This window comes from Stegodyphus dumicola, chromosome 3, assembly GCF_044657685.1.
Source record: "Stegodyphus dumicola isolate Sdum_Otavi_A_Nest chromosome 3, ASM4465768v1".
NCBI classification, from domain to species: Eukaryota; Metazoa; Arthropoda; class Arachnida; order Araneae; family Eresidae; genus Stegodyphus; species Stegodyphus dumicola.
In genome coordinates, this window is record NC_140770.1 from 232,918,384 (window position 1) to 232,931,560 (window position 13,177).

At 33.9% G+C, this 13,177-nt stretch overlaps 1 protein-coding gene across 2 annotated transcripts in view; it reads left to right on the forward strand.

Moving 5' to 3' along the window:
* JMJD4 (jumonji domain containing 4) overlaps positions 1-13,177 on the forward strand; it is a 48,432-nt gene that overhangs the window by 2,144 nt on the left and 33,111 nt on the right. The gene's annotated exons all lie outside the window — the stretch shown is intronic.

Genomic DNA, 13,177 nt, shown 5'->3' on the forward strand with positions numbered 1-13,177 from the left:
ATGGCTCATCGTGATGTCATCAGACTGATATGAGGCAGCGAAGCGGCGGGCGCCGTGTGGTGCTATGTTTGTTGAAAATGTAAGTTTAAGTAAGTAAGTAACAAAATATAAGTAAGGAAGCCCAAAGCGTTGCTTTTTCGCCACTGATATGACACCATACAACACAAGACATGATTTTTGCTTAAGTGCTAGTAGAATTCTCGTAAGTTAAGCTGTTTTTATAGTTATACCTCGACTACTCGTAAGTAAATACTTTATAACCCATTTCAGAATGGAGATCTCAGATGTCTCAATAATTAAACATTTATTGGATGAGATGTTACTACAAAAAACGAAGTAGTCAAATTAAGTAGACCAATGTCGGATATTATTCTATCACAAAACATTAAGGTTAAAGGACAACAGTGTGTACAGCATTTTAAAAAATCTATGTATGAAAAATTTAAATGGTTAACCGGTTGTAGTGAATTAAATAGGTTGATCTTTACATTATGGTAACTTGGCGATTTTTTGGCGAAAATTTGGCAACCAACTCTCCTACAGCAACCCTCTTTTTTTTTCCCCGCCGCCATTTTGTCTTCACGAAGTAAAGACATGTTTCTTTTCTTCTTATCTACTGAACACTTCTTCCAACAATCTACTAGCCGAATTACACTTATGCTAGAAATTTTATCAAACAAAACTGCTTAATCATGACAAATATTCACTGCAAAATTGGGAAAAAGTGCACAATACCATACACCTTACACCTTATTTTTACTTAAAAATACATCCCAGAATTGCACAAAAATGGCATTGCGCACACTCTTCACTATATCCATGTACACTGCTTTTTTTTCATAAATTAGAAAAATTTCACGAAAATACATGACAATTTTCTGAATCTTTAAACCCGGTAAAAAGAACATATATGAAATTATCTGATCGCGAAAAAGTATTTAGCCTTTACAAATATGAACATTTCCACATATAAAATAAATAAAATATCCAAAAACTTTTACCTCTAAATCATCTATTACATTATACACGTCACCAACAAATTCATACTGCAAGCATTACAAATACTTAGTATCAAATATTTAAATTATTTCCATGCACGTTTATTTCAACTTAAACGTATACCAAATACCTACAAACATAAAATTCACAAAATAACTATCATTTAATTAAAATATCACTAAACCATGTACACGTCGACTTATTTTTACTTAAAAAAACATCCCAGAATTGCACAAAAATGGCATTGCGCACACTCTTCACTATATCCATGTACACTGCTTTTTTCTCATAAATTAGAAAAATTTCACGAAAATACATGACAATTTTTTCAATCTTTAAACCCGGTAAAAAGAACATATATGAAATTACCTGATCGTGAAAAAGTATTTACCCTTTACAAATATGAACATTTCCACATATAAAATAAATAAAATATCCAAAAACTTTTACCTCTAAACCATCTATTACATTATACACGTCACCAACGAATTCATACCGCAAGTATTACAAATACTTAGTATCAAATATTTAAATTATTTCCATGCACGTTTATTTCAACTTAAACGTATACCAAATTCCTACAAACATAAAATTCACAAAATAACTATCATTTAAAATATAATTAAATTCAAAAACACTACTTAAAATATAAATGAGCACATACATTAAATTAATAAAAATTACCTTACAATCCTAATTACCTTAAACTAAATCATTGCTAATAACAATTTTCCCAATAATACCAAATTCCTTTCCACCTTACATTTAGAACAATGCATAAAAATAATATCCTCAAATAATTAAAAATACTAACTTACCTTATCTTCTTCAGAATCTTGATTACGTGGCGGATACACTTTTCTAATTCATTCAATAAAATTATTCAAAGATTTTTTCTGCTAATTTTTCCTCCATACTTCCTCCGCTAAATAAAAAGCAAACTTCTCTTTATCACAATGCCTAAATACCCATTTCGAATCACTTTAGTTAGGGCCATGGGATCCAAAAATTACACAACACTGTTTCACACAACACAGAATAAAGCTAAATACAAAATTTCCACATTTTTTCCCGATTTCCCCCCTTTTCCCGATTAAAGAACCGTAATTCGTCCATTAATATCACATGACATATCCCATGATCTCTCATTTCCCTCACACAAAATAATGCATAATCGGAACTGAGTACTGCTTGCATTGTTACCAAAGTCCCAGGTAGTAACCTTTATCGCCTCCAAAATGTCGCCAAACTACCAGTTACCATATTGTAAAGATCAACCATTAAATAAGTTGTACTGTTGGCCATGTTTACTTTTTGTTGTAATTGAAAAGGACAAGAATATTTGGACAAAACAAGGCTACAGTAATTTAAATCATCTCCACGAAGCTGCAAAGAAAGATGAAAAAACACTATCTCACATAAATGGCATAATACTATTAAAAACATTTGGTACCACCAGAATAGATTTAATGTTACAACAACAAAAGGCTTCATCGATTGTTCAATACAATGAAAAAGTAACAAGAAATAGAAATATTCTCAAGAGATTAATAGATGTTGTTTGTTACTTAGCAAAACAAGAAGATGCATTTCGTGGACACAATGAGAATATAAATTCCCTTAATCGAGGAAAGGCTAATCTTTGGAATATGGTAACAGGTAGTTTGGCGACATTTTGGTAAGGCGATAAAGGTTACTAGCTAGGACTTTAGCAGTGTACATGGATAAAGTCAAGAGTGTGCGCAATGCCATTTTTGTGCAATTCTGAGATTTTTTTTAAGTGAAAATAGGTCGACGTGTACATAGATACGGTGTATGTGCAATTCTTAAAAACGCGGCAAGCAGTGGACGATTCTGCACTTTCTTCCAATTTCACACCTAATTTTCGTCATGATTAAGCACTTTTGTTCCATAAAAGTTCTAGCATAAACGTAATTCGGCTGGCAGATTGCTGGAAAAAAATGTTGAGTTAAAAAAAAAAAAAAATGCCTTTACTTTGTGAAAAGAAAATGGCGTCCAACAAAAAACTAGCAGTGTTGCTCGTCAAATTTTCGCCAAAAAATCGCCAAGTTACCATAATCCGAAGATTAACCCGAGGAAATTATATAGAATCAATAACTTTAAATATGATGACCTTTTAGCAACCCATCTAAGAACTGCAACTGTATTTTCTGGAACCTCTAATAGAATACAAAATGATATTATTGCATTGATAAAAAATATTGTAATTTCAGAAATTAGAAATGAGGTAAAAGAAACGCCATTTGTTGCTATTATGCTGGATGAAACATCTGACATATGTCACAAATCTCAATTATCGGTTGTGCTACGATATGTTAATGATTGTAGTGCACCAGTGGAAAGATTTTTTGTTTTTTAAAGATGTTAGTGGTAATCGTTCAGCAGAAGCTTTGTGTAATGTTGTGCAAGAAACTGTTTTGAGTTGGGGGTGTGAGAATAAAGTGATTGCTCAAACGTACAATGGGGTGGCAGTCATGGCAGAAGCATTGAATGGCACACAGGAAAAAAAAAGACATTTTTCCAGAAGCTGTGTTTGTGCATTGTTGCGCACATGTACTTAATTTAGTTCTCTCGCAATCTGTATTGTTTATAAAAGATTGTAAATTATTTTTTGCAACAATTTCTGGCATAGCCTCATTTTTTTTTTTTTTTTTTTTTTTTTTTTGTGTGTGTGTGTGTGTGTGTGTCTACAAAAAGAAATTCTGTTTTAAATGAAATTATTAAAAGAAAATTTCAAAAATTAGCGACAACATGTTGGAACTATTCATCTCGTTTGGTAAATACCATAAAAAGCGAAAAGCAAGGCCTGTCTGATTTATTTGAAAATATTATTGAGAATCCAGAAGGCTGGGATAACAATACAATTAGTATTGCAAAGAGTTATCACATGTTTTTTTAAGAATTTAATGGTAATTTTCTCCTAAATATTTTTGCCAAAGTGTTTAGTTATACAGTCAAAAGTTGTTAATTCGGACACCCATAATCCGGACCTCAAAGCTACAAACTTTCTACGCATGCGTCGCGTTCTGCATGCGCACAGGCGTTGACGAGAGCGAGTAAGACCTTTACGGCTGCGAATATGTTTGTGCGCATGCGCATTTAATGTGTAACGGAGGTATAAGCTAAGCTAAAATTATCTAATTCAGTTAATGTTGCAGATTGCGTTGTTCCTTAATCTTCGAATTGGATCCGGCTTATTATTTTTTACAGACTGTTAGAGCAATTTCATAAAAGTAAGCTTGAACTTTCGATTATGTCAAATAGAATTTCCGGTATATATTTACTAATATGTAATTTGTATCTACAAAGCGAAAGTATGTTTTGAAATCCGAAATCTGTTTATCAATTTCACGCCACGGATTGGAAGTTGATCTGTCAGCACTATCCTTATCTTCAGGGCAGATGTTTTTATTTTATTTGGCTTATAATTCCTTACTAAGTGTAGTATTTCATCTCGATGTACTCCGTCTTTGATATGATTTAAATCAAATTCCTCGTCATTATAATTCGTTTCCGATAGTGAAGAAAGTGACACAAAGGTTATTGAAAACGAAAAAATTTCGATTAACAAATTAGTCGGTATTCTCGACACAGCAATTATAGGACTCGAACAGCGGATCTTTGTAACTGAACAAGAAATTATGTCTGTTTATAGAATTAAAGAGAAAGTAATGTCACATAAAACGAAGCAACTTAAACAACTTGCATTGAAAGAAATGTTTAATAAAATAAACAAATATTAAGCTTTTTTTTTTTTTTTTTTTTTTTTTGTAAATTTTGATACTCTTTAGATCATAATTATTCTTTATTTCATAAATTACGGTTTCATATTTTTAATTTTAGAATTCCTGCATGCTATCTTACGAGATTTAAACTGATGATCTACGATCCGGAAAAATCGATAATCCGGAATCGCCGAGTCCTGATTAATGACTTTTGACTGTACTGATGTTCTATTTGATATTTTACAAAAAACTAACTTAGATATAGCATATTCTAGTCAAAAAGTAGAGGAAGTAAAAGATGCAATTCAAAATATGCCAACTTCTGTTGCATTTGATGAAGTTTATGAAGAGACTATTTCTGTAGTGGGTCCTCCAAATTAAAAAAAAAACGTCATGTAAATTTACAAAACTCAAGTGTAGACCAAGACCAACATTTTAAAAATTTATACAGTCAAAAGTCATTAATCCGGACTCATCGGGACTTCGGCGATCCCGGATTATAGATCATCAGTTTAAATCTGGTAAGATGGCATGCAGAAATTATAAAATTAAAAATATGAAATCGAGATTTATGAAATAATGAAGTATTTATGATCTAAAGGGCTTAATATTATTTGTTTACCTTATTAAGCACTTCTTTCAATGTAAGTTGCTTAAGTTGCTTCGTTTTTTGTACTAACTTTATGAAACTTGATGAACTTTATGAAAACATAATTTATGAAACAAAGAGCAATTATGATCTAAAGGGTATCAAAACTTCAATATCGTTTTATGTGATAATGCTTTCTCTTTAATTCTATTAACAGACGTAATTTCTTGTTTAGTTACAAAGTTCCACTGTTCAAGTGCTATAATTGCTGTGTCGAGAATACCGACTAATTTGTCAATTGAAATGTTTTTGTTTTCAATAACTTCTGTGTCACTTTCTTTACTATCGGAAGCGAATTATAATGACAAGAAATTTGATTTAAATCATATCAAAGACGGAGTACCTCGAGATGAAATACTACATTTAGTAAGGAATTATAAGCCAAATAAAATAAAAACATCTGCCCTGAAGATAAGGATAGTGCTGACAGATCAACTTCCAATTCATTGCGCGCCGTGGCATCCCCCAACCCCCGGCAGAGCAGGGTGAAACTGATAAACAGATTTTGGAATGGTTAGAGAAACAAAAGATATGCCTTTATCCATTTTTTGCAGCAATTCCACTTTTTTTAATGGACTTCGAAGCATACTTTCGCTTTGTAGATCCTTTACATATGAGTAAATATATATCAGAAATTCTTTTTGACATAATCGAAAGTTCAAGCTTACTTTTATAAAATTGCTCTAATAGTCTGCAAAAAATAATAAACCGAATCCAATTCGAAGATTAAGGAACAACGCAACCTGCAACATTAACTGAATTAGATCATTTTAGCTTAGCTTTTACCGTCTGTTATACATTAGATGTGTGTGCGTTAACGTATTTTGCGCATGCGCACATGCATATTCGCAGCCGTAAAGGTCTGCGTCAACGCGATGCATGCGCAGAAAGTTTGTAGGTTTGAGGTCCAGATTATAGATCATTCCGGATTACGGGTGTCCGAATCAACAACTTTTGACTGTAATATGAAATAATGGACACTATTTATTGTCAGTTAGATGTCCGTTTTTAAAAAAAAAAAATTCGCTCAAATTTTTTGAACTATAGAATTTTAGTTTTTTGAAGAAATATCAGAGTAAATTTCCGGATGAATGCCTTAATTTGTTAAAGAACGCTTATGCAAAACATTTCAATTTTGCAAAGCTAACCAATGAATTACACGTTTTTTATTGTAGCGAGTCATACCATGAAATGAATTTATCGAAACTTATTCAGCATATAATGCTGAATGATTTGACAGATGCCCTAAGCAAAGTAAATAAATTAGCACATTTAATTTGTACAATTCCATTTTCAACTGCTTCGGTGGAGAAATCATTTTCGGCATTGAAAAAGAGTAACAAATTATGCACGCAATTTACAATGAGCCAAGATAGATTAAGCAATTTATCTCTAATAACAATAGAAAAAGAAATGTTGCACTTATTACAGTTAAAACCAGAGTTTTATGTTCATGTAATTGATGATTTTGTTAGTAATACGGATGGACGTATGGATTTTGTGTACAAATGAATAATAAAAAGTTAAAGAAGTGTTTAATGTACATTTTTATGGTTTTATTTTTGTTGTTGTTGCTCTCTGCACACCCTGCATGAAAACCTACCGCACGACACTAATATTAAGCTTTTTTTTTTTTTTTTTTTTTTTTTTTTTTTTTTTTTTTTTGTTTTTGTTTTTGTTTTTGTAAAATTTGACACCCTTTAGATCATAATTGCTCTTTATTTCATAAATTACGGTTTCATATTTTTAATTATATAATTTCTGCATGCCATCTTACGAGATTTAAATTGATGATCTATAATTCAGAAAAAAACCCTAATCCGGAATCGCTCGCCAAAGTCTAGATTACGGACTTTGTACTGTTATAGTTTCATCTGGCCACCAAGATGGCCCAGGAAGATCTTAAACCTGGCCGCCAAGATGTTTGTAGTAGTACTTACTGCTTCTCAAAATTACTGAAAGGCATATGAGGGCTAAATAATATTTACAGCTACAGAGAGCATCAAATACAGTTATCACTTGCAATGTTCATTACAGTTAAACAGGGACTTGACCAAAATCCCACCAAGTTTGGTGACCTTTGGCGATTTCCCGCCAAATTTCGTGATAAAAATTAGTCGACAAAGTCATTGTTAGCTTGGAGATATCTCACCAACAACAAACACTGATTTCCTCCATCTGAATGTGTTAAAGTACAGTCAAAGGTCATTATTTCGGACAGCCATAATATGGATCTCAAAGCTACAAACTTTCTGCGCATGTATCAACACATAATGCCTTCAAACATGCGCATATGCATGTGCACATGCGCGTTTAATGTACACTGCTGTGCAAAAACTAAGGACGAAGTCGAAAAATTAGCATATCAGCTGAATGAAGAGGCAGAGCGGACAGAAAGACCAATCAGGAGATTAAGTAATATGATGTACGGTAGCACATGTGCAGATATGCAGGTAGACATAATGGGGGAGTGTCTGAGTAGTATAAAGCATGATGTCGGTGTAAGATCAGTATTTCTGGCAAAGAGATTGCACGCCGTATAGCAGTTAAAATCACACCGAGTTGCTGCCTCAGCGAGAAATGGCGAATAATCAATCTGTTAGACGACATCTGGATGCTTTTACCCGAGGTCGAATCATTGGGAAGTTGGAGGAAGCCCGCAGTGTGACAAGTGTGGCTGCAGAGTTCGGAATTGCTCACAGCATCGTTTCACGACTTTGGAGACAATTTCAAACTACAGGAACAGCTATCCGGGGGTTTAGTAGTGGTCGTCCACGAGGAACCACACCCGTAGATGACCGATATATTGCCTTACAGGCCAGAAGAAACAGGCGGGAGACATCGCTAGACACACGACACAGGCGACTGGACGGCCGATATCACGTTTTACCGTGGCCAGAAGACTGCACGGTGGTGGTCTGTTTGCAGAACGCCCTGTACGGTGTGTACCTCTAATGCCTGCCCATCAGAGAAGGCATTCTCTGTCGTGCCAGGAACACCGGAATTGGAGAGACAATGAACGGGGACAAGTACTCTTTACAGATGAGAGCAGATTCAGTCTGAGTAGCGATTTTCATCGCATACTCATCTGGAGAGAGCGGGGAAGCCGCAATCATTCCTCGAACATCATTGAAAAGGACAGGTATGGAGGTGGCGGTGTTCTCGTTTGGGGAGGCATCATGCTTGGTAGTCGTACAGACCTTCACATCTTCGACGCAGGTTCAGTCAACGGGACCCGTTATTGTAACGAGATTCTTCTTCCATATGTGTGTCTTTTTAGAGGCGCTATGGGTCCGCAGTTCCTTTTCATGGACGACAATGCACCATGTCATCGCACAGTAGCTGCTGAACAGCTCTTAGAGAGTGAGTATATTGAACGTATGGATTGGCCGGCACAATCTCCGGATCTCAATCCTATCGAGCATGTATGGGATTTTCTAGGCAGACGCTTGGCAGCTCGTACCTTATCACCAGTAACGATTCCGGAGCTTCGATTGGCTCTGCAAGACGAATGGGCAGCAATGCCTCAACAACTCATTGACACCCTCATTCTCAGCATGGGCAGACGCTGTGAAACCTGCCTAGCAGTCAGGGGAGATCATATCCCCTATTAAAGACCAGATGTTTCTTGCTGGACACCCATCACAGGGATGTTTCGGCCTTCAGTCGCATTGCGCTCCATGCTACTTTTTCAATAAAGCTTCTTTTTATCCCTCTGATTTCTCTTTTAGTAAGTGTTGCTTACATTACTCATGTCCTTACGTATTGGGGGTCATACGGTATTAAAAGTGTTGATTTAGAAAGCTTTTGTACAAAGTTATATTGAAAAAACCGTCTCGTCCTTAATTTTTGCACACCAGTGTATAACGGACAGTATAAGCTAAGCTAAAATTATCTAATTATCTATTTCAGTTAATGTTGCAGATTGCGTTGTTCCTTAATCTTTGAATTGGATCTGGCTTATTATTTTTTCCAGACTGTTAGAACAATTTTATAAAAGTAAGCTTGAACTTTCGATTATGTCAAATAGAATTTCGGATATATATTTTCTAATATGTAAAGGATTTTCAAAGCGAAAGTATGCTTCGATGTCCATCAAACAAAAAGTGGAATTGCTGCAAAAAAATGGATAAAGGCATATCCTTTGTTTCTCTAACCATTCCGAAGTCTGTTTATTAATTTCACGCTGCTCTGCGGCAGGGGGGGAAGTCGCAGCACGCGATGAACTGGAAGTTGATCTGTCAGCACTATCCTTATATTCAGAGCAGATTTTTTTTATTTTATTTGGCTTATAATTCCTTACTAAATGTAGTATTTCATCTCGATGTATTCCATCTTTGATATGATTTAAATCAAATTCCTTGTCATTATAAATATCATAAGTACACAAATAGTTTTCTGGTTGCAATTTTCTAATTTCGACTATGCGTAATGTATGCTTTACGCATGTGCGCATTGAAAGAAATGTTTAATAAAGTAAACAAATAAATATTAAGCTTTTTTTTTTTTTTTTTTTTTTTGTTTTGTAAATTTGATACCCTTTAGATCATAATTGTTCTTTATTTCATAAATTACGGTTTCATATTTTTAATTTTATAATTTCTGCATGCCATCTTACCAGATTTAAACTGATGATCTATAATCCGAAAAAATCGATAATTTGGAGTCGCCGAAGTCCCGACGAGTCTGGATTCAAGACTTTTTTTTGACTGTATATCATGCATCTAGAGAAACTTCCAATATGCTTTCATGTTGCAGGAAGGAGAAGCTTTTCTCCTTTGTTCCTGTAAAATACACTATTTCATCAATGATACTGATATTCACACAGCATATAGAGTAAAAATTTGAGAAGACACGAAAGTGCTGTTAATTTTGTTCTAAATAAAATCTATGATTTAGTGAAAAGCTGTGTGTTTAAAATAATTATTGAGTATTTTATTATTTGTTTGAGTTAAAAAATAATAATTTCTTTTTTTGTGTGATTCCAAGTTTACAGGTATGTATCTTATGCCCTAAGATGACATGCCTGCTCAGCAGCAATCTTTTTGCAACTCAGTGTACCATTTCATAGCACACACCATTGAACTGTTTATGTTTAAGATAAACGGCACTATTCGGTTTTGAGAGCCGTAAAAAATCTCCAAACTATTGTTGATGCCAGTGCTGCCAAAAATAACCCATTAAGGCAAAAGCTTTTTGATGGCAGGTTTCTTTAATTTTGAAAATACTTCACTACATGGCTGTTTTGCAGAAGGTGGGTATCAAACTTTATTATTTTCTTTTCTTCAGAATGCAAGGAGAAAACAGAGAAATAACAATTAATTTGTATCCTTGGGGAAAATGTAAGATATGTTAACTAACCAGTTTATCTGGTACTATTCCGTTTTGAGGACTGTAAAAAAATTGCAGCGAAAATGTATGCACAAAAGCGTCAAATCTAGCAAACGCACCCATTTAACAGCATGCCAAAACTATGCACTTATTTCAGATCTTACGCACTTATTTCAGATTGCGTAAGTTTATATAGTTCTATATTTCTTAAGACGTCATTGAAATACTAGTTTAATTTTTAAATCCTTTTTTGATATCCTATGGATTTAACAATTTGGGAATTGCCCATGACGAAAAGTCGGCAATAGAATTTTGGGTAAAGTGCAGAATCACCCACTGCTTGACTCATTTTTAAGAATTGCACATACTTGGTATCCATGTGCACATCGACCTATTTTCACTTAAAAATATCTAAGAATTGCTCAAAAATGGCACTGTGCACACCCTTGACTTTATCTATGTGCACATCGACGTATTTTCACTTAAAAAGTAATAGAAAATTGACAAAAATCCAATTGTTTTTACTCTTGTAAAAAGCGGCAAACAAACAAGTGAGCGATTCTGCACTTTACTGAGAATATTTTCAAAGAAAAGGCATCATTCATTATAGAAAATTACATTTGAACAACCAACGAGATGAAATTATGCTTTTGCAATAACTCGGTAGCGAAATAGAGATGCAGGCATCCATTCAGTTATGTTTAGCAATTTTTATATAAATTATAATAATGATCTGAAATAGTTAGTTACTCTTATGCTTCCATTTAGTCATGTTTAGCCTTTTTCATATAAATTATAATAATAAAAAAGTATTATATGAAATTGACCTTTCATCTAAATTAAAACATCAATCTTAGATAGTTATTTACTATTATACTTCTTTTCTTGCCTCAATTATTAGGGTTGCCGCAATTATTTTTGTCAGCATTGGCATCAACAATAGTTTGGCGATTTTTTACAGCCCTCGAAACCGAATAGCGCCGTATATTCCTTTAAGCTTTCTTTGGAATGATTCTCAGAAGTTTAGGAGGGTTTCTGCCAGCTTTTATGGTAAACGAAAAAGAACATACAGTGGGTACAAAAAGGATTTGCACACATACATTTTTGTTCACAATTTATAAGAAAATGCATTAATAAATACAAAAATTGGTATTTAAAAAATAGAATAAGCCTATTCATTTAAATTAATTACAAAAAATATAATAATATTAATAAAAAACATTTTTTGCAACAATATTAAAATAGCTTATGTCAAAAAAAGTATTTGCACACTCAACTCAACTCTAGCAAATTTGCATTTTATGCTATTATTTGACAGTCATCCCGCAGTAAGTAATATATGTAAAACGACTATAAAAGGAGGTGTTGTCGAAACGTTATCAGTTGATTGCCGATTCAAATTGTAATGGCACCTAAGAAATCTGAATTGTCGATTTCATTGCAAGAAAATTTTTTTTTCTCTACGTGAAAATGGCCTAGGTTATCAAGAAATAGGTAAACAAGTAAATGTTTGCTTCTCTACTATTTGGTATGTTATAAAGAAAGAGGATCTACATCAAATAACTTGCGCTCTGGACGCCCAAAGAAACTTTCACTGCGAATGAAGCGAAAAATCATAAGAGAAGCATCAAAAAATCCATTTGTTAGTGCAATTACTTTAGCCAATGATGTCGCTTCAACATCTGGAGTTCAAATCTGTGCCCAAAGTGTTCGAAATGTCCTGCACGATGCACACATTTATGGGAGATCACCAAGGAAAAAACCTCTCCTAACTGAACGAAACAGACTGAAGAGACTTGAATTCGCTAAGGAATATATCAATAAGCCAATCGATTTCTGGAAAAATGTCATATTCTCCGACGAGAGTGAGTTCAATATCTTTAAATCAGATGGCAGAAAATTAGTTTGGAGAAAACCTTGTGCTGCTTTTCATACCTAAAATGTGTTACCTACAGTTAAACATGGAGGAGGTTTTGTTATGATTTGGGGGTGCATGGCTAGCAAAGGAATTGGTAATTTGTGTTTCATTGATGGGAATATGACAGCTCGAACCTATATTGATGTGTTGCGAGATAACTTGCCACAAAGTGCAATAAAATTGGGTATCAGTAATTCGTACTATTTTCAGCAAGACAATGATCCCAAGCACACTGCCGGTATAACTCATATGTGGTTGCTTTATAATGTACCCAGAAAACTTGCCGCTCCACCACAATCACCAGACTTAAATCCTTTGGAAAATCTGTGGAATTCTTTGGATTTAAAAATAAGAAAAAGGAAGATTTCAAGCAAATCTGCCCTTAAACAAGCCCTTATTGAAGGGTGACCAAATACTGAGCCTACTGTTACAGAAAATTTAATTAAATCAATGCCAGCAAGATTACAAGCAGTAATAGATGCTAAAGGCATGCATACTAAATATTAGTTATTTGAAATTGGCTTATATATTTTA